The sequence below is a fragment of the Phyllobates terribilis genome, unplaced genomic scaffold (genome assembly GCF_046119375.1).
Source record: "Phyllobates terribilis strain yellow unplaced genomic scaffold, ASM4611937v1 Scaffold_208__1_contigs__length_3488620, whole genome shotgun sequence".
Classification (NCBI taxonomy): Eukaryota; Metazoa; Chordata; class Amphibia; order Anura; family Dendrobatidae; genus Phyllobates; species Phyllobates terribilis.
In genome coordinates, this window is record NW_027362968.1 from 1324151 (window position 1) to 1348500 (window position 24350).

Here is a 24350-nt window from a genome sequence, read left to right on the forward strand (position 1 = left end):
TACATCCTGTATTATACTCGAGAGCTGCACTCACTATTCTGCTGGTGCAGGCACTGTGTACATACATTACTGATCCTGAGTTACATCCTGTATTATACTCGAGAGCTGAACTCACTATTCTGCTGGTGCAGTCACTGTGTACATACATTACATTACTGATCCTGAGTTCCATCCTGTGTTATACTCCAGAGCTGTACTCACTATTCTGCTGGTGCAGTCACTGTGTACATACAATTACATTACTGATCCTGTACTGATCCTGAGTTACATCCTGTATTATACTCCAGAGCTGCACTCACTATTCTGCTTGTGCAGTCACTGTGTACATATATTACATTACTGATCCTGTACTGATCCTGACTTACATCCTGTATTATACTCCAGAGCTGCACTCACTATTCTGCTGGTGCAGTCACTGTGCACATACTTTACATTACTGATCCTCTACTGATCCTCAGATACATCCTGTATTATACTTCAGAGCTGCACTCACTATTCTGCTGGTGGAGTCACTGTGTACATACATTACATTACTGATCCTGCACTGATCCTGAGTTATATCCTGTATTATACTCCAGAGCTGCACTCACTATTCTGCTGGTGCAGTCACTGTGCACATGCATTACATTACTGATCCGTTTCTGATCCTGAGTTACATCCTGTATTATACTCCAGAGCTGCACTCACTATTCTGCTGGTGCAGTCACTGTGTACATACATTACATTACTGATCCTGTACTGATCCTGAGTTACATCCTGTATTATACTCCAGAGCTGCACTCACTGTTCTGCTGGTGCAGCCACTGTGTACATATATTACATTATTGATCCTGTACTGATCCTGAGTTACATCATGTATTATACTCCAGAGCTGCACTCACTATTCTGCTAGTGCAGTCACTGTGCACATACATTACATTACTGATCCTGAGTTCCATCCTGTTTTATACTCCAGAGCTGCACTCACTATTCTGCTAGTGCAGTCACTGTGAACATACATTACATTACTGATCCTGAGTTCCATCCTGTATTATACTCCAGAGCTGCACTCACTATTCTGCTGGTGCAGTCACTGTGCACATACATTACATTACTGATCCGGTTCTGATCCTGAGTTACATCCTGTATTATACTCCAGAGCTGCACTCACTATTCTGCTGGTGCAGTCACTGTGTACATACATTACATTACTGATCCTGTACTGATCCTGAGTTACATCATGTATTATACTCCAGAGCTGCACTCACTATTCTGTTGGTGCAGCCACTGTGTACATATATTACATTACTGATCCTGTACTGATCCTGAGTTGCATCCCTTATTATACCCCAGAGCTGCACTCACTATTCTGCTAGTGCAGTCACTGTGTACATACATTATACTACTGATCCTGAGTTCCATCCTGTATTATACTCCAGAGCTGCACTCACTATTCTGCTGGTGCAGTCACTGTGTACATACATTACATTACTGATCCTGAGTTACATCCTGTATTATACTCCAGAGCTGTACTCACTATTTTGCTGGTGCAGTCACTGTGTACATACATTACATTACTCATCCTGAGTTACATCTTGTATTATAATCCAGAGCTGCACTCACTATTCTGCTGGTGCAGTCACTGTGCACATACATTACATTATTGATCCTGTACTGATCCTGAGTTACATCCTGTATTATACTCCAGAGCAGCACTCACTATTCTGCTGGTTCAGTCACTGTGTACATACATTACATTACTGATCCTGAGTTACATCTTGTATTATAATCCAGAGCTGCACTCTCTATTCTGCTGGTGCAGTCACTGTGCACATACATTACATTACTGATCCTGTACTGATCCTGACTTACATACTGTATTATACTCCAGAGCTGCACTCACTATTCCGCTGGTGCAGTCACTGTGCACATACATTACATTACTGATCCTCTACTCATCCTCAGTTACTTCCTTTATTATACTCCAGAGCTGCACTCACTATTCTGCTCGTGGGGTCACTGTGTACATACATAATATTACTGATCCTGAGTTACATCCTCTATTATAATCCAGAGCTGCACACACTATTCTGCTGGTGCAGTCACTGTGTACATACATTACATTACTGATCCTGAGATACATCCTGTATTATACTCCAGAGCTGCACTCACTATTCTGCTGGTGCAGTCACTGTGTACATACATTACTGATCCTGAGTTACATCCTGTATTATACTCGAGAGCTGAACTCACTATTCTGCTGGTGCAGTCACTGTGTACATACATTACATTACTGATCCTGAGTTACATCCTGTATTATACTCCAGAGCTGTACTCACTATTCTGCTGGTGCAGTCACTGTGTACATACATTACATTACTGATCCTGTACTGATCCTGAGTTACATCCTATATTATACTCCAGAGCTGCACTCACTATTCTGCTGGTGCAGTCACTGTGTACATACATTACATTACTGATCCTGAGGTACATCCTGTTTTATAATCCAGAGCTGCACTCACTATTCTGCTTGTGCAGTCACTGTGTACATATATTACATTACTGATCCTGTACTGATCCTGACTTACATCCTGTATTATACTCCAGAGCTGCACTCACTATTCTGCTGGTGCAGTCACTGTGCACATACATTACATTACTGACCCTCTACTGATCCTCAGATACATCCTGTATTATACTTCAGAGCTGCACTCACTATTCTGCTGGTGGAGTCACTGTGTACATACATTACATTACTGATCCTGCACTGATCCTGAGTTATATCCTGTATTATACTCCAGAGCTGCACTCACTATTCTGCTGGTGCAGTCACTGTGCACATACAATACATTACTGATCCGGTTCTGTTCCTGAGTTCCATCCTGTATTATACTCCAGAGCTGCACTCACTATTCTGCTGGTGCAGCCACTGTGTACATATATTACATTATTGATCCTGTACTGATCCTGAGTTACATCCTGTATTATACTCCAGAGCTGCACTCACTATTCTGCTAGTGCAGTCACTGTGTACATACATTACATTACTGATCCTGAGTTCCATCCTGTATTATACTCCAGACCTGCACTCACTATTCTGCTGGTGCAGTCACTGTGCACATACATTACATTACTGATCCGGTTCTGATCCTGAGTTACATCCTGTATTATATTCCAGAGCTGCACTCACTATTCTGCTGGTGCAGTCACTGTGTACATACATTACATTACTGATCCTGTACTGATCCTGAGTTACATCATGTATTATACTCCAGAGCTGCACTCACTATTCTGCTGGTGCAGCCACTGTGTACATATATTTCATTACTGATCCTGTACTGATCCTGAGTTACATCCCTTATTATACCCCAGAGCTTCACTCACTATTCTGCTAGTGCTGTCACTGTGCACATACATTACACTACTGATCCTGAGTTCCATCCTGTATTATACTCCAGAGCTGCACTCACTATTCTGCTGCTGCAGTCACTGTGTACATACATTACATTACTCATCCTGAGTTACATCTTGTATTATAATCCAGAGCTGCACTCACTATTCTGCTGGTGCAGTCAATGTGTACATACATTACATTACTGATCCTGAGTTACATCTTGTATTATAATCCAGAGCTGCACTCTCTATTCTGCTGGTGCAGTCACTGTGCACATACATTACATTACTGATCCTGTACTGATCCTGACTTACATACTGTATTATACTCCAGAGCTGCACTCACTATTCTGCTGGTGCAGTCACTGTGCACATACATTACATTACTGATCCTCTACTCATCCTCAGTTACTTCCTTTATTATACTCCAGAGCTGCGCTCACTATTCTGCTCGTGGGGTCACTGTGTACATACATAATATTACTGATCCTGAGTTACATCCTCTATTATAATCCAGAGCTGCTCACACTATTCTGCTGGTGGAGTCACTGTGTACATACATTACATTACTGATCCTGAGATACATCCTGTATAATACTCCAGAGCTGCACTCACTATTCTGCTGGTGCAGTCACTGTGTACATACATTACTGATCCTGAGTTACATCCTGTATTAAACTCGAGAGCTGAACTCACTATTCTGCTTGTGCAGTCACTGTGTACATACATTACATTACTGATCCTGAGTTCCATCCTGTATTATACTCCAGAGCTGTACTCACTATTCTGCTGGTGCAGTCACTGTGTCCATACATTACATTACTGATCCTGTACTGATCCTGACTTACATCCTGTATTATACTCCAGAGCTGCACTCACTATTCTGCTTGTGCAGTCACTGTGTACATATATTACATTACTGATCCTGTACTGATCCTGACTTACATCCTGTATTATACTCCAGAGCTGCACTCACTATTCTGCTGGTGCAGTCACTGTGCACATACATTACATTACTGACCCTCTACTGATCCTCAGATACATCCTGTATTATACTTCAGAGCTGCACTCACTATTCTGCTGGTGGAGTCACTGTGTACATACATTACATTACTGATCCTGCACTGATCCTGAGTTATATCCTGTATTATACTCCAGAGCTGCACTCACTATTCTGCTGGTGCAGTCACTGTGCACATGCATTACATTACTGATCCGTTTCTGATCCTGAATTACATCCTGTATTATACTCCAGAGCTGCACTCACTATTCTGCTGGTGCAGTCACTGTGTACATACATTACATTACTGATCCTGTACTGATCCTGAGTTACATCCTGTATTATACTCCAGAGCTGCACTCACTGTTCTGCTGGTGCAGCCACTGTGTACATATATTACATTATTGATCCTGTACTGATCCTGAGTTACATCCTGTATTATACTCCAGAGCTGCACTCACTATTCTGCTAGTGCAGTCACTGTGTACATACATTACATTACTGATCCTGAGTTCCATCCTGTATTATACTCCAGAGCTGCACTCACTATTCTGCTAGTGCAGTCACTGTGAACATACATTACATTACTGATCCTGAGTTCCATCCTGTATTATACTCCAGAGCTGCACTCACTATTCTGCTGGTGCAGTCACTGTGTACATACATTACATTACTGATCCTGTACTGATCCTGAGTTACATCCTGTATTATACTCCAGAGCTGCACTCACTATTCTGCTGGTGCAGTCACTGTGTACATACATAATATTACTGATCCTGAGTTCCATCCTGTATTATACTCCAGAGCTGCACTCACTATTCTGCTAGTGCAGTCACTGTGTACATACATTACATTACTGATCCTGAGTTCCATCCTGTATTATACTCCAGAGCTGCACTCACTATTCTGCTAGTGCAGTCACTGTGAACATACATTACATTACTGATCCTGAGTTCCATCCTGTATTATACTCCAGAGCTGCACTCACTATTCTGCTGGTGCAGTCACTGTGTACATACATTACATTACTGATCCTGTACTGATCCTGAGTTACATCCTGTATTATACTCCAGAGCTGCACTCACTATTCTGCTGGTGCAGTCACTGTGTACATACATTACATTACTGATCCTGTACTGATCCTGAGTTACATCCTGTATTATACTCCAGAACTGCACTCACTATTCTGCTGGTGCAGCCACTGTGTACATACATTATACTACTGATCCTGAGTTCCATCCTGTATTATACTCCAGAGCTGCACTCACTATTCTGCTGGTGCAGTCACTGTGTACATACATTACATTACTGATCCTTAGTTACATCCTATATTATACTCCAGAGCTGCACTCACTATTCTGCTGGTGCAGTCACTGTGTACATACATTACATTTCTGATCCTGAGTTACATCCTGTATTATAATCATGAGCTGTACTCACTATTCTGCTGGTGCAGTCACTGTGTACATATATTACATTACTGATCTTGTACTGATCCTGACTTGCATACTGTATTATACTCCAGAGCTGCACTCACTATTCTGCTTGTTCAGTCACTGTGCACATACATTACATTACTGATCCTCAGTTATATCCTGTATTATACTCCAGAGCTGCACTCACTATTCTGCTAGTGCATTCTCTGTGTACATACATTACATTACTGATCCTGAGTTATATACTTTATTATACTCCAGAGCTGCTCTCACTATTCTGTTGGTGCAGTCACTGTGCACATACATTACATTACTGATCCTGTACTGATCCTGAGTTACATCCTGTATTATACTCCAGAGCTGCACTCACTATTCTGCTGGTGCAGTCACTGTGTACATACATTACATTACTGATTCTGTACTGATCCTGAGTTACATCCTGTATTATACTCCAGAGCTGCACTCACTATTCTGCTGGTGCAGTCACTGTGTACATACATTACATTATTGATCCTGTACTGATCCTGAGTTACATCCTGTATTATACTCCAGAGCAGCACTCACTATTCTGCTGGTTCAGTCACTGTGTACATACATTACATTACTGATCCTGAGTTACATCTTGTATTATAATCCAGAGCTGCACTCTCTATTCTGCTGGTGCAGTCACTGTGCACATACATTACATTACTGATCCTGTACTGATCCTGACTTACATACTGTATTATACTCCAGAGCTGCACTCACTATTCTGCTGGTGCAGTCACTGTGCACATACATTACATTACTGATCCTCTACTCATCCTCAGTTACTTCCTTTATTATACTCCAGAGCTGCACTCACTATTCTGCTCGTGGGGTCACTGTGTACATACATAATATTACTGATCCTGAGTTACATCCTCTATTATAATCCAGAGCTACACACACTATTCTGCTGGTGCAGTCACTGTGTACATACATTACATTACTGATCCTGAGATACATCCTGTATTATACTCCAGAGCTGCACTCACTATTCTGCTGGTGCAGTCACTGTGTACATACATTACTGATCCTGAGTTACATCCTGTATTATACTCGAGAGCTGAACTCACTATTCTGCTGGTGCAGTCACTGTGTACATACATTACATTACTGATCCTGAGTTCCATCCTGTATTATACTCCAGAGCTGTACTCACTATTCTGCTGGTGCAGTCACTGTGTACATACATTACATTACTGATCCTGTACTGATCCTGAGTTACATCCTATATTATACTCCAGAGCTGCACTCACTATTCTGCTGGTGCAGTCACTGTGTACATACATTACATTACTGATCCTGAGTTACATCCTGTTTTATAATCCAGAGCTGCACTCACTATTCTGCTTGTGCAGTCACTGTGTACATATATTACATTACTGATCCTGTACTGATCCTGACTTACATCCTGTATTATACTCCAGAGCTGCACTCACTATTCTGCTGGTGCAGTCACTGTGCACATACATTACATTACTGACCCTCTACTGATCCTCAGATACATCCTGTATTATACTTCAGAGCTGCACTCACTATTCTGCTGGTGGAGTCACTGTGTACATACATTACATTACTGATCCTGCACTGATCCTGAGTTATATCCTGTATTATACTCCAGAGCTGCACTCACTATTCTGCTGGTGCAGTCACTGTGCACATACATTACATTACTGATTCGGTTCTGTTCCTGAGTTCCATCCTGTATTATACTCCAGAGCTGCACTCACTATTCTGCTGGTGCAGCCACTGTGTACATATATTACATTACTGATCCTGTACTGATCCTGAGTTACATCCTGTATTATACTCCAGAGCTGCACTCACTATTCTGCTAGTGCAGTCACTGTGTACATACATTACATTACTGATCCTGAGTTCCATCCTGTATTATACTCCAGAGCTGCACGCACTATTCTGCTGGTGCAGTCACTGTGCACATACAATACATTACTGAACCGGTTCTGATCCTGAGTTGCATCCTGTATTATATTCCAGAGCTGCACTCACTATTCTGCTGGTGCAGTCACTGTGTACATACATTACATTACTGATCCTGTACTGATCCTGAGTTACATCATGTATTATACTCCAGAGCTGCACTCACTATTCTGCTGGTGCAGCCACTGTGTACATATATTACATTACTGATCCTGTACTGATCCTGAGTTACATCCCTTATTATACCCCAGAGCTGCACTCACTATTCTGCTAGTGCTGTCACTGTGCACATACATTACACTACTGATCCTGAGTTCCATCCTGTATTATACTCCAGAGCTGCACTCACTATTCTGCTGCTGCAGTCACTGTGTACATACATTACATTACTCATCCTGAGTTACATCCTGTATTATATTCCAGAGCTGCTCTCACTATTCTGCTGGTGCAGTCACTGTGTACATACATTACATTACTAATCCTGTACTGATCCTGAGTTACATCGTGTATTATACTCCAGAGCAGCACTCACTATTCTGCTGGTGCAGTCACTGTGTACATACATTACATTACTGATCCTGAGTTACATCTTGTATTATAATCCAGAGCTGCACTCTCTATTCTGCTGGTGCAGTCACTGTGCACATACATTACATTACTGATCCTGTACTGATCCTGACTTACATACAGTATTATACTCCAGAGCTGCACTCACTATTCTGCTGGTGCAGTCACTGTGCACATACATTACATTACTGATCCTCTACTCATCCTCAGTTACTTCCTTTATTATACTCCAGAGCTGCGCTCACTATTCTGCTCGTGGGGTCGCTGTGTACATACATAATATTACTGATCCTGAGTTACATCCTCTATTATAATCCAGAGCTGCACACACTATTCTGCTGGTGGAGTCACTGTGTACATACATTACATTACTGATCCTGAGATACATCCTGTATTATACTCCAGAGCTGCACTCACTATTCTGCTGGTGCAGTCACTGTGTACATGCATTACTGATCCTGAGTTACATCCTGTATTATACTCGAGAGCTGAACTCACTATTCTGCTGGTGCAGTCACTGTGTACATACATTACATTACTGATCCTGAGTTCCATCCTGTATTATACTCCAGAGCTGTACTCACTATTCTGCTGGTGCAGTCACTGTGTACATACAATTACATTACTGATCCTGTACTGATCCTGAGTTACATCCTGTATTATACTCCAGAGCTGCACTCACTATTCTGCTTGTGCAGTCACTGTGTACATATATTACATTACTGATCCTGTACTGATCCTGACTTACATCCTGTATTATACTCCAGAGCTGCACTCACTATTCTGCTGGTGCAGTCACTGTGCACATACATTACATTACTGATCCTGCACTGATCCTGAGTTATATCCTGTATTATTCTCCAGAGCTGCACTCACTATTGTGCTGGTGCAGTCACTGTGCACATGCATTACATTACTGATCCGTTTCTGATCCTGAGTTACATCCTGTATTATACTCCAGAGCTGCACTCACTATTCTGCTGGTGCAGTCACTGTGTACATACATTACATTACTGATCCTGTACTGATCCTGAGTTACATCCTGTATTATACTCCAGAGCTGCACTCACTGTTCTGCTGGTGCAGCCACTGTGTACATATATTACATTATTGATCCTGTACTGATCCTGAGTTACATCCTGTATTATACTCCAGAGCTGCACTCACTATTCTGCTAGTGCAGTCACTGTGTACATACATTACATTACTGATCCTGAGTTCCATCCTGTATTATACTCCAGAGCTGCACTCACTATTCTGCTAGTGCAGTCACTGTGAACATACATTACATTACTGATCCTGAGTTCCATCCTGTATTATACTCCAGAGCTGCACTCACTATTCTGCTGGTGCAGTCACTGTGCACATACATTACATTACTGATCCGGTTCTGATCCTGAGTTACATCCTGTATTATACTCCAGAGCTGCACTCACTATTCTGCTGGTGCAGTCACTGTGTACATACATTACATTACTGATCCTGTACTGATCCTGAGTTACATCATGTATTATACTCCAGAGCTGCACTCACTATTCTGCTGGTGCAGCCACTGTGTACATATATTACATTACTGATCCTGTACTGATCCTGAGTTACATCCCTTATTATACCCCAGAGCTGCACTCACTATTCTGCTAGTGCAGTCACTGTGTACATACATTATACTACTGATCCTGAGTTCCATCCTGTATTATACTCCAGAGCTGCACTCACTATTCTGCTGGTGCAGTCACTGTGTACATACATTACATTACTGATCCTGAGTTACATCCTATATTATACTCCAGAGCTGCACTCACTATTCTGCTGGTGCAGTCACTGTGTACATACATTACATTTCTGATCCTGAGTTACATCCTGTATTATAATCATGAGCTGTACTCACTATTCTGCTGGTGCAGTCACTGTGTACATATATTACATTACTGATCTTGTACTGATCCTGACTTGCATCCTGTATTATACTCCAGAGCTGCACTCAGTATTCTGCTTGTTCAGTCACTGTGCACATACATTACATTACTGATCCTCAGTTATATCCTGTATTATACTCCAGAGCTGCACTCACTATTCTGCTAGTGCATTCTCTGTGTACATACATTACATTACTGATCCTGCGTTATATACTGTATTATACTCCAGAGCTGCTCTCACTATTCTGCTGGTGCAGTCACTGTGCACATACATTACATTACTGATCCTGTACTGATCCTGAGTTACATCCTGTATTATACTCCAGAGCTGCACTCACTATTCTGCTGGTGCAGTCACTGTGTACATACATTACATTACTAATCCTGTGCTGATCCTGAGTTACATCCTGTATTATACTCCAGAGCTGCACTCACTATTCTGCTGGTGCAGTCACTGTTTACATACATTACTGATCGTGTGCTGATCCTGAGTTACATCATGTATTATACTCCAGAGCTGCACTCACTATTCTGCTGGTGCAGTCACTGTGTACATACATTACATTACTTATCCTGAGTTACATCCTGTATTATAATCCAGAGCTGCACTCACTATTCTGCTGGTGCAGTCACTGTGTAAATACATTCCATTACTGATCCTGTACTGATCCTGAGTTAAATCCTGTATTATACTCCAGAGCTGCACTCACTATTCTGCTGGTGCAGTCACTGTGTACATACATTACATTACTGATCCTGTACTGATCCTGAGTTACATCCTGTATTATACTCCAGAGCTGCACTCACTATTCTGCTGGTGCAGTCACTGTGTACATACATTACATTACTGATCCTGTACTGATCCTGAGTTACATCCTGTATTATACTCCAGAGCTGCACTCACTATTCTGCTGGTGCAGTCACTGTGTACATACATTACATTACTGATCCTGTACTGATCCTGAGTTACATCCTGTATTATACTCCAGAGCTGCACTCACTATTCTGCTGGTGCAGCCACTGTGTACATATATTACATTACTGATCCTGTACTGATCCTGAGTTACATCCTGTATTATACTCCAGAGCTGCACTCACTATTCTGCTAGTGCAGTCACTGTGTACATACATTACATTACTGATACTGAGTTCCATCCTGTATTATACTCCAGAGCTGCACTCACTATTCTGCTGGTGCAGTCACTGTGCACATACATTACATTACTGATCCGGTTCTGATCCTTAGTTACATCCTGTATTATACTCCAGAGCTGCACTCACAATTCTGCTGGTGCAGTCACTGTGTACATACATTACATTACTGATCCTGTACTGATCCTGAGTTACATCCTGTATTATACTCCAGAGCTGCACTCACTATTCTGCTGGTGCACCACTGTGTACATATATTACATTACTGATCCTGTACTGATCCTGAGTTACATCCCTTATTATACCCCAGAGCTGCACTCACTATTCTGCTAGTGCAGTCACTGTGTACATACATTACATTACTGATCCTGAGTTCCATCCTGTATTATACTCCAGAGCTGCACTCACTATTCTGCTGGTGCAGTCACTGTGTACATACATTACATTACTGATCCTGTACTGATCCTGAGTTACATCCTATATTATACTCCTGTGCTGCACTCACTATTCTGCTGGTGCAGTCACTGTGTACATACATTACATTACTGATCCTGAGTTACATCCTGTATAATAATCCTGAGCTGTACTCACTATTCTGCTGGTGCAGTCACTGTGTACATATATTACATTACTGATCTTGTACTTATCCTGACTTGCATCCTGTATTATACTCCAGAGCTGCACTCACTATTCTGCTGGTGCAGTCACTGTGTACATACATTACATTACTGATCCTCTACTGATCCTCAGTTACATCCTGTATTATACTCCAGAGCTGCTCTCACTATTCTGCTGGTGCAGTCACTGTGTACATACATTACATTACTCATCCTGAGTTACATCTTGTATTATAATCCAGAGCTGCACTCACTATTTTGCTTGGTGCAGTCACTGTGTACATACATTACATTACTGATCCTGTACTGATCCTGAGTTACATCCTGTATTATACTCCAGAGCAGCACTCACTATTCTGCTGGTGCAGTCACTGTGTACATACATTACATTATTGATCCTGTACTGATCCTGAGTTACATCCTGTATTATACTCCAGAGCAGCACTCACTATTCTGCTGGTGCAGTCACTGTGTACATACATTACATTACTGATCCTGAGTTACATCTTGTATTATAATCCAGAGCTGCACTCTCTATTCTGCTGGTGCAGTCACTGTTTACATACATTACATTATTGATCCTGTACTGATCCTGAGTTACATCCTGTATTATACTCCAGAGCAGCACTCACTATTCTGCTGGTGCAGTCACTGTGTACATACATTACATTACTGATCCTGAGTTACATCCTGTTTTATAATCCAGAGCTGCACTCACTATTCTGCTTGTGCAGTCACTGTGTACATATATTACATTACTGGTCCTGTACTGATCCTGACTTACATCCTGTATTATACTCCAGAGCTGCACTCACTATTCTGCTGGTGCAGTCACTGTGCACATACATTACATTAATGACCCTCTACTGATCCTCAGATACATCCTGTATTATACTTCAGAGCTGCACTCACTATTCTGCTGGTGGAGTCACTGTGTACATACATTACATTACTGATGCTGCACTGATCCTGAGTTATATCCTGTATTATACTCCAGAGCTGCACTCACTATTCTGCTGGTGCAGTCACTGTGCACATACATTACATTACTGATCCGGTTCTGATCCTGAGTTACATCCTGTATTATACTCCAGAGCTGCACTCACTATTCTGCTGGTGCAGTCACTGTGTACATACATTACATTACTGATCCTGTACTGATCCTGAGTTACATCCTGTATTATACTCCAGAGCTGCAATCACTATTCTGCTGGTGCAGCCACTGTGTACATATATTACATTACTGATCCTGTACTGATCCTGAGTTACATCCTGTATTATACTCCAGAGCTGCACTCACTATTCTGCTAGTGCAGTCACTGTGTACATACATTACATTACTGATCCTGAGTTCCATCCTGTATTATACTCCAGAGCTGCACTCACTATTCTGCTAGTGCAGTCACTGTGTACATACATTACATTACTGATCCTGAGTTCCATCCTGTATTATACTCCAGAGCTGCACTCACTATTCTGCTGGTGCAGTCACTTTGCACATACATTACATTACTGATCCGGTTCTGATCCTGAGTTACATCCTGTATTATACTCCAGAGCTGCACTCACTATTCTGCTGGTGCAGTCACTGTGTACATATATTACATTACTGATCCTGTACTGATCCTGAGTTACATCCTGTATTATACTCCAGAGCTGCACTCACTATTCTGCTGGTGCGGCCACTGTGTACATATATTACATTACTGATCCTGTACTGATCCTGAGTTACATCCTGTATTATACTCCAGAGCTGCACTCACTATTCTGCTAGTGCAGTCACTGTGTACATACATTACATTACTGATCCTGAGTTCCATCCTGTATTATACTCCAGAGCTGCACTCACTATTCTGCTAGTGCAGTCGCTGTGTACATACATTACATTACTGATCCTGAGTTCCATCCTGTATTATACTCCAGAGCTGCACTCACTATTCTGCTGGTGCAGTCACTGTGCACATACATTACATTACTGATCCGGTTCTGATCCTGAGTTACATCCTGTATTATACTCCAGAGCTGCACTCACTATTCTGCTTGTGCAGTCTCTGTGTACATACATTACATTACTGATCCTGTACTGATCCTGAGTTACATCCTGTATTATACTCCAGAGCTGCACTCACTATTCTGCTTGTGCAGTCTCTGTGTACATACATTACATTACTGATCCGGTTCTGATCCTGAGTTACATCCTGTATTATACTCCAGAGCTGCACTCACTATTCTGCTTGTGCAGTCTCTGTGTACATACATTACATTACTGATCCTGTACTGATCCTGAGTTACATCCTGTATTATACTCCAGAGCTGCACTCACTATTCTGCTGGTGCACCACTGTGTACATATATTACATTACTGATCCTGTACTGATCCTGAGTTACATCCCTTATTATACCCCAGAGCTGCACTCACTATTCTGCTAGTGCAGTCACTGTGTACATACATTACATTACTGATCCTGAGTTCCATCCTGTATTATACTCCAGAGCTGCACTCACTATTCTGCTGGTGCAGTCACTGTGTACATACATTACATTACTGATCCTGTACTGATCCTGAGTTACATCCTATATTATACTCCAGAGCTGCACTCACTATTCTGCTGGTGCAGTCACTGTGTGCATACATTACATTACTGATCCTGAGTTACATCCTGTATTATAATCCTGAGCTGTACTCACTATTCTGCTGGTGCAGTCACTGTGTACATATATTACATTACTAATCTTGTACTTATCATGACTTGCATCCTGTATTATACTCCAGAGCTGCACTCACTACTCTGCTTGTGCAGTCACTGTGTACATACATTACATTACTGATCCTCTACTGATCTTCAGTTACATCCTGTATTATACTCCAGAGCTGCACTCACTATTCTGCTGCTGCAGTCACTGTGTACATACATTACATTACTCATCCTGAGTTACATCTTGTATTATAATCCAGAGCTGCACTCACTATTCTGCTGGTGCAGTCACTGTGTACATACATTACATTATTGATCCTGTACTGATCCTGAGTTACATCCTGTATTATACTCCAGAGCAGCACTCACTATTCTGCTGGTGCAGTCACTGTGTACATACATTACATTACTGATCCTGAGTTACATCTTGTATTATAATCCAGAGCTGCACTCTCTATTCTGCTGGTGCAGTCACTGTGCACATACATTACATTACTGATCCTGCACTGATCCTGACTTACATACTGTATTATACTCCAGAGCTGCACTCACTATTCTGCTGGTGCAGTCACTGTGCACATACATTACATTACTGATCCTCTACTCATCCTCAGTTACTTCCTTTATTATACTCCAGAGCTGCACTCACTATTCTGCTCGTGGGGTCACTGTGTACATACATAATATTACTGATCCTGAGTTACATCCTCTATTATAATCCAGAGCTGCACACACTATTCTGCTGGTGGAGTCACTGTGTACATACATTACATTACTGATCCTGAGATACATCCTGTATTATACTCCAGAGCTGCACTCACTATTCTGCTGGTGCAGTCACTGTGTACATACATTACTGATCCTGAGTTACATCCTGTATTATACTCGAGAGCTGAACTCACTATTCTGCTGGTGCAGTCACTGTGTACATACATTACATTACTGATCCTGAGTTCCATCCTGTATTATACTCCAGAGCTGTACTCACTATTCTGCTGGTGCAGTCACTGTGTACATACAATTACATTACTGATCCTGTACTGATCCTGAGTTACATCCTGTATTATACTCCAGAGCTGCACTCACTATTCTGCTTGTGCAGTCACTGTGTACATATATTACATTACTGATCCTGTACTGATCCTGACTTACATCCTGTATTATACTCCAGAGCTGCACTCACTATTCTGCTGTTGCAGTCACTGTGCACATACATTACATTACTGACCCTCTACTGATCCTCAGATACATCCTGTATTATACTTCAGAGCTGCACTCACTATTCTGCTGGTGGAGTCACTGTGTACATACATTACATTACTGATCCTGCACTGATCCTGAGTAATATCCTGTATTATACTCCACAGCTGCACTCACTATTCTGCTGGTGCAGTCACTGTGCACATGCATTACATTACTGATCCGGTTCTGATCCTGAGTTACATCCTGTATTATACTCCAGAGCTGCACTCACTATTCTGCTGGTGCAGTCACTGTGTACATACATTACATTACTGATCCTGTACTGATCCTGAGTTACATCCTGTATTATACTCCAGAGCTGCACTCACTGTTCTGCTGGTGCAGCCACTGTGTACATATATTACATTATTGATCCTGTACTGATCCTGAGTTACATCCTGTATTATACTCCAGAGCTGCACTCACTATTCTGCTAGTGCAGTCACTGTGTACATACATTACATTACTGATCCTGAGTTCTATCCTGTATTATACTCCAGAGCTGCACTCACTATTCTGCTAGTGCAGTCACTGTGAACATACATTACATTACTGATCCTGAGTTCCATCCTGTATTATACTCCAGAGCTGCACTCACTATTCTGCTGGTGCAGTCACTGTGCACATACATTACATTACTGATCCGGTTCTGATCCTGAGTTACATCCTGTATTATACTCCAGAGCTGCACTCACTATTCTGCTGGTGCAGTCACTGTGTACATACATTACATTACTGATCCTGTACTGATCCTGAGTTACATCATGTATTATACTCCAGAGCTGCACTCACTATTCTGCTGGTGCAGCCACTGTGTACATATATTACATTACTGATCCTGTACTGATCCTGAGTTACATCCCTTATTATACCCCAGAGCTGCACTCACTATTCTGGTAGTGCAGTCACTGTGTACATACATTATACTACTGATCCTGAGTTCCATCCTGTATTATACTCCAGAGCTGCACTCACTATTCTGCTGGTGCAGTCACTGTGTACATACATTACATTACTGATTCTGAGTTACATCCTATATTATACTCCAGAGCTGCACTCACTATTCTGCTGGTGCAGTCACTGTGTACATACATTACATTTCTGATCCTGAGTTACATCCTGTATTATAATCCTGAGCTGTACTCACTATTCTGCTGGTGCAGTCACTGTGTACATATATTACATTACTGATCTTGTACTGATCCTGACTTGCATCCTGTATTATACTCCAGAGCTGCACTCACTATTCTGCTGGTGCAGTCACTGTGTACATACATTACATTACTGATTCTGTACTGATCCTGAGTTACATCCTGTATTATACTCCAGAGCTGCACTCACTATTCTGCTGGTGCAGTCACTGTGTACATACATTACATTACTGATCCTGTGCTGATCCTGAGTTACATCCTGTATTATACTCCAGAGCTGCACTCACTATTCTGGTAGTGCAGTCACTGTGTACATACACTACATTACTGATCCTGAGTTCCATCCAGTATTATACTCCAGAGCTGCACTCACTATTCTGCTGGTGCAGTCACTGTGTACATACATTACATTACTGATCCTGAGTTACATCCTGTAGATCTTTTTATTATAAAAATGAAAAACATAACAATAATAATAACAGAAACATAACAAAATTATCAACCACAAAATAAACAATGTAATGAACTGGTCCAGCCGCTCCCTCTCTCCTCACACACATATTATACATATATACACAATAATAACTACTCATATTGCAGACTTCTGGTCCGGTTACCAAACAAAATAATAACAATATAATAAGTAAAATAAACAATAACCGACAAAAATATATAGAAACTAATATATACATTTTTTTTATATATATTAATATAAAATAAATACTAACTATACAAATGTAAACATTACTAAACAAAACCCCCCACACTCAAGCCCACCAGTCCCTCCCCGGCACTGACCTGAGAGTTGGTCCTGCGCCTCATGCCTCAGTCCAACGTCCATAGGCCAGATCAGGCAGTGCCAGTTTTTCACCCAAATAACCAGATGAACCCACCTCCCCCCTTTTCCCTCCACCCAACCTAATACCTACACCCAAACCCATATATACAATATATACAGAAACAAACAATACAATAACCACAACTGACAAAGCCCAAGTTCGGTGCCTGCAGCCCTACATCACTGTCTACTGATCAATAAAACAAAAATCTATGGTGTCAGCAGCAGCCCACCACCAGGAGAGGAGACGACCAGACTAGGGCACACTAAAAGAAAAGCCCCTCCAGAGGAGAGCGGCCCTCCGTGTACCCAGTCTCTCATACTCCAGAGAACGCACCTTCACCAGGTCACCGAGTATGGTCCTAAACACATCGTCCACTGGGAGGATTTTCCGCTGCTTCGATACTAAGCACCGTGCGTTCCACGTGTCATACCTAACCACTGCGCTAACTAGAAATAAGGTGCAGCGGTCCTGACCACCCAGGTCCCCGAATGCTCCATAGGCCAATTCCACATAAGAGAGCCCGGCCAGCTGGGGCCAGCCAATGGAGGCGCCCACCCTGTTGTACACCTCTGTGTTAAAGGGACAACGAAGCAGGAAGTGGTCCATGCTTTCAAGCATGGTAACACAATGCTCCCGAGGACAGTTCCTGTCCTCAGAGCTCCTACTCTTCAGATTGTCCCTCACACACAGCTTCCCATGGAAGCAGCGCCAAGCCAAGTACCAAAACTTTGAGGGGATCCTGAAAGAATTCAAAAGATGCAGACCCACCCCAAGATCCCGACTTGGGCAATCCCTGCGCGCCAGAGGCCTCTGAAAATGGGTCAACAGAACCCTTTTGTCAAGGAGCTTCCTTGGCAGAGTCCTGAACTCCCACATTCCCAGACCCCACCTGCGAATTACCTTCAGAACCACAGTAGCGTAAGCCGGTAGATGTCCATGTGGTGTGCGTAGATCTTTCACTTGCCCTCCTGTCTCCCATTCCTGGAAGAAAGGCTGAAACCATCGCTTACAGGAGAATACCCACAGAGGAGCCCTCTCTTTCCAGAGGTTTGCAATATTGATCTTAATGAAGGTATTCACAAGGAATACCACAGGGTTCACCATACCCTACCCTCCTAGTCTCCTCGTATGGTAAGTAACCTCCTTCTTGACAAGGTTCAGTCTATTCCCCCATAACAGTTGGAAGAACAAACTGTAGACCCGAGTCCAGAGAGGCTCCAGCAAGATGCACACACTGCCCAGATAGATCAGCACAGGGAGCAGGTAAGTTTTGATCAGGTTTATCCTTTCCCTTAGGGTCAAAGACCAACCCTTCCATTGGTACACCTTCTGAATGGCGATCTGTAGCCTGCTGTCCCAATTTTGTTTGGGGCAATCCCCCTGGCCAAATTTGATGCCAAGAACTTTTGCAGAGACTTTGGGTTCTGGAAGGGTGTCCGGGAGATCAAAACCAGAATCTCCTCCTCCCAGCCAGAGACTCTCACACTTATCCCGGTTGATCTTGGACCCGGATGCCTCCGAGTAGCGATTTACCTCTGACATCAGCCATTCTGCCTCCCCATCAGAGGAAACAAAAACGGTGACATCATCGGCATACGCCACCACTCTCAGAGTGGCTTCCGGTGCTGCCCGGTCCATCACGATCCCAGCCAATGGTCCACGCTCCACCCTCCTAAGAAGTGGGTCAATCGCAAACACGTACAGCAGCGGGCTCAAGGAACAACCCTGGCGAACACCACACCCAACCTCAAAAGAGCTGCCAATCCAACCGTTCACAAGCGGGAAACTCTCGGCCCCAGCGTACAAGGTCTTAAGCCAATCAACAAACCCCCCTGGCCGGCCATACCTCAGAAGGACAGACCAGAGGTACTCATGATTAACCCGATCAAACGCTTTTGCCTGGTCCAATGACAGCATGTACCCCTTCCAGTGACCAGCCCAACTCTGCTCCACCGCCTCTCGGACACAGAGTACAGCACTAATTGTACTGCGGCCCGGAACAGAGCAATGCTGGGCTCCCGAAAGGAGCCGGTGCGCAAATTTCACCAGCCGATTAAACAGCACCTTTGCCAAAACCTTCCTGTCTGCATTGAGAAGCGCTATGGGACGCCAATTCTCAATGCAAGATGAGTCCTTACCCTTTGACAAGATAATCAGGGCAGACCTCCTCATTGACTTTGGCAGAGTGCCCGAGGAAAGACATTCATTGAATACCTCAGTCAAGAGGGGAACCAAGGCGTCCTTAAAGGTCTTATAGAATTCAGATGTTAAGCCATCTGGACCGGGAGATTTCTTTAGGGCAAGCCCTTCAATCGCCAACTTAACTTCCTCTTCCCTGATCATCTCTGTCAAAACGCCAAGAGAGGGGTCTACCCCTGGTTCGGGGACGGCTTCAGCCAGAAAAACCGACATCTCATCCCAATACAGATCCCTCTTCCCCAAGAGGTGCGAGTAGAAGGATCTGACAACCTCCAGGATCCCTGATCTGGATCTTTTCAGGGACCCCGCAGTGTCAACCAGTCCTGTAATAACTTTACTATTCACTGACATCTTGCAGTTTCTGTAAGGGTCGGGCGAGCGGTACTTCCCATAATCCCTCTCAAAAACCAAAGATGGTCTACAGGATCAATAGATACATCACCTGTACTACTAGATATGTTATATACTTTGCCACGTGTCCATGTGGACTTATATATGTGGGCATGACTACCCGTCAATTTAAAGTGCGTGTCCGCGAGCACGTTTTGGACATTATTGCTGCGGCTGACCACACGGACACATCCACCCTCAAAACCTTACCTCGCCATTTTAAGATCCACCACAATTGTGATGCGTCGATGCTCAAAATAAGGGGCATCGACTGCATAATACCCAGTATACGGGGGGGGAAGGTGGGTCAACGACTGGCCCAAATGGAATCCTGTTGGATTTGGTCCCTCAACACATTGCACCCAAAGGGACTCAATGAGAGCATTAGCTATTCCCCCTTTCTCTAATCCCTAGTATCTACCACAAAGTTCTATCTAAGGTGGCCACAGTTAATTGAGGCTAGATTTTATAATCTTAACATCCAATATACATGGTTTTAATGATTTTAACTCACTGTTTTTCTTGCAATAATTAGTTCTTACCTTTTGTCTGGTCGTTTCTTTTCTTCACTATCTGGGGGTGGTTTCTCGATCCGGCCGTGAGAATGGGCCCTCTACCGGACATGGTGTTCTATTCAGTCCATGTGAATCTGCGGGGGATCATGGACGACAATCTGCATGGTGGAGATATTAAATTATTAAAGCTGTAAGATTATAATCTGTACTCATAGATACATCTATTATACTACATGTAAATATCAATTCATGCTATAATGTTGTATAAAACGAAAAAGTGGACTGATATTTTCTTCAATGACATTTTTCGATATTATGTATCTTAATGTTGTGTATCTTGCATATGAACATATGTTTTGTAGTATGTTGGGTGTCTATTGCACAATGGGTGTGCAGGGTACTGTTATATCTCCGTCATGTATGTTATGTACACACATACATATGGGCGCACACGGCGCAATTTTGTTTATTTATGTGTGTATATACACTGATGGACATCATCGCACACATGTATGTATTTGGGCGAATTATGGGGTATATATCTGATGACACAGCCAAATGTTGGCCCCCTAAAAAATTAAAAATTATGTTGATATAACAAATAACATCATTTGTGTGTGTGCCTGTGATCTGATATGTATATACAATCAGGGATGCCAAATATATCCGGATGGGTATCATCTGTTCTTTATTTTATTTTTTTATTTTTTTACCTCACATGTCGCACTTGGGTCTCCCCCCCCCCCCGGATCATGTTTTCTTTCCCTTCTTTCTTTATTTTATCTTTTAGACAATCTTTGATATGTGGCATCATGGCCTTATAGAACTGACTCTCGTTATTTCAGTGAGAGGGCTGCGATGATACCTGGTCTAGTGAAGGAGACAGTCAGGCAAATGTGCTGACTATGTGGGTCTGTGCGCCGGCCGGCTTTCCGTGTCCCAGTGACATGAGGTGTTGTGGCTATTCTGTAGCCCCCGCTTCTGTCACATGACGCGGATGCTGGCCGGCGTCCGGATCCCCATGGTGACGCACACGTCACTTCCGGTCCCGCGGTCTTTGTGTTCTAGCGGTGTGTGGCGTCAGGGATTATGCCCCGCCCCTCTGCTGTCACATGACGCGGATGCCGGCCGGCGTTCTACCTCCGCAATGACACTGTGTGTTTCAGCGGTGTGTTGCGTTAGGGCTTAAGCCCCGCCCCTCCGCTGTCACATGATGCGGATGTCGGCTGGCGTCCTGGTCTCCGCAGTGACGCTGATATCACTTCCGGTCTTTAAATGTGCCTGGCGCCAATATAAGCAAGTGACAGCGAGGCAGCAAACATGCCCCCTGACGAAGGGAACCACCAAAACGCGCGTCGGGGCTTCTCTGCTCCGCATGTGCCGACCTTAGACGGACCTCTAAATCTTTGACTATTCCCTGACTGTCTTCTGCTGAAGCTTGATATCTCTGGTATGTATATATAGTGACTTAGCAGGTCACTTATGGTTATATCTGGCATATGATAGGGAACGTACACTCAGCAGTATAGAACAGCATGGGTATTCTAGTCCAGTATAGGTGCTGTACTTGAAAATATGTATTGACATATCATCTATGTATGGTGTTACTCCTCAAATACTTAGATAGTCTATATCCGACTTAAATTGTACTGTTTGGTCCTGCATGTGTCCGCCATGTGGAGAGGGTTGTTGCGGGTTTCTATTCCTCATGTGTTTTCCACACTGATTCCTGCTTTTGTCTGATCATCTATGTACTAATAAATTTTGATGCATATCTTTAAAACCATTGGCTCCTTTTTCGTTGCTTTGTTTTGGTTGGATTTGTAATTTATGGCGATGGAGCCTAATATGTCCGTAATAGGGTAGTATTGAATAGAGTAACAATTCTATGGTTATTTATATTTGACACGATATATACTATCTACTCATGATTAGCGTGTATTATATTATTTTATATACATTGGGTACAGAAAGTATTCAGACCCCTTTAAATTTTTCACTCTTTGTTTCATTGCATTCTAAAAAGTTCATTTTTTTCTCATTAAAGTACACTCTACACCCCATCTTGACTGAAAAAAAAAACAGAAATGTAGAAATTTTTCCAAATTTATTAAAAAAGAAAAACTGAAATATCACATGGTCATAAGTATTCAGACCCTTTGCTCAGTATTGAGTAGAAGCCCCCTTTTGAGCTAGTACAGCCATGAATCTTCTTGGGAATGATGCAACAAGTTTTTCACACCTGGATTTGGGGATCCTCTGTCATTCTTCCTTTCAGATCCTCTCCAGTTCCGTCAAGTTGGATGGTGAACGTTGGTGGACAGCCATTTTCTGGTCTCTCCAGAGATGCTCAATTGGGTTTAGGTCAGGGCTCTGGCTGGGCCAGTCAAGAACGGTCACAGAGTTGTTCTGAAGCCACTCCTTTGTTATTTTAGCTGTGTGATTAGGGTCATTGTCTTGTTGAAAGGTGAACCTTCGGCCAAGTCTGAGGTCCAGAGCACTCTGGAAGAGGTTTTCATCCAGGATATCTCTGTACTTGGCCTCATTCATGTTTCCTTCAATTGCAACCAGTCATCCTATCCCTGCAGCTGAAAAACACCCCCATAGCATGATGCTGCCACCACCATGTTTCACTGTTGGGATTGTATTGGGCAGGTGATGAGCAGTGCCTGGTTTTCTCCACCCATACCGCTTAGAATTATCACCAAAAAGTTCTATCTTCATCTCATCAGACCAGAGAATCTTATTTCTCATAGTCTGGGAGTCCTTCATGTGTTTTTGAGCAACTTCTAGGCGGGTTTTCATATGTCTTACACTGAGGAGAGGCTTCCATCGGGCTACTCTGTCATGAAGGCCAAACTGGTGGAGGGCTGCAGTGATAGTTGACTTTGTAAAACTTTCTCCCATCTCCCTACTGCATCTCTGGAGCTCAGACACAGTGATTGGGTTTGTTCTTTACCTCTCTCACCAAGGCTCTTCTCCCACGATTGCTCAGTTTGGCTGGATGGCCAAGTCTATGAAGACTTCTAGTGGTCCCAAACTTCTTCAATTTAAGGATTATGGAGGCCACTGTGCTCTTAGGAACCTTGAGTAATTCAGAAATTATTTTGTAACCCTGGCTAAATCTTTGCCTTGCCACAATTCTGTCTCTGAGCTCCTTGGGCAGTTCCTTTGAGCTCATGATTCTCATTTGGTCTGACATGCACTGTGAGCTGTGAGGTCTTATATAGACAGGTGCTTGCCTTTCCAAATCAAGTCCTATCAGTTTAATTAAACACAGCTGGACACAA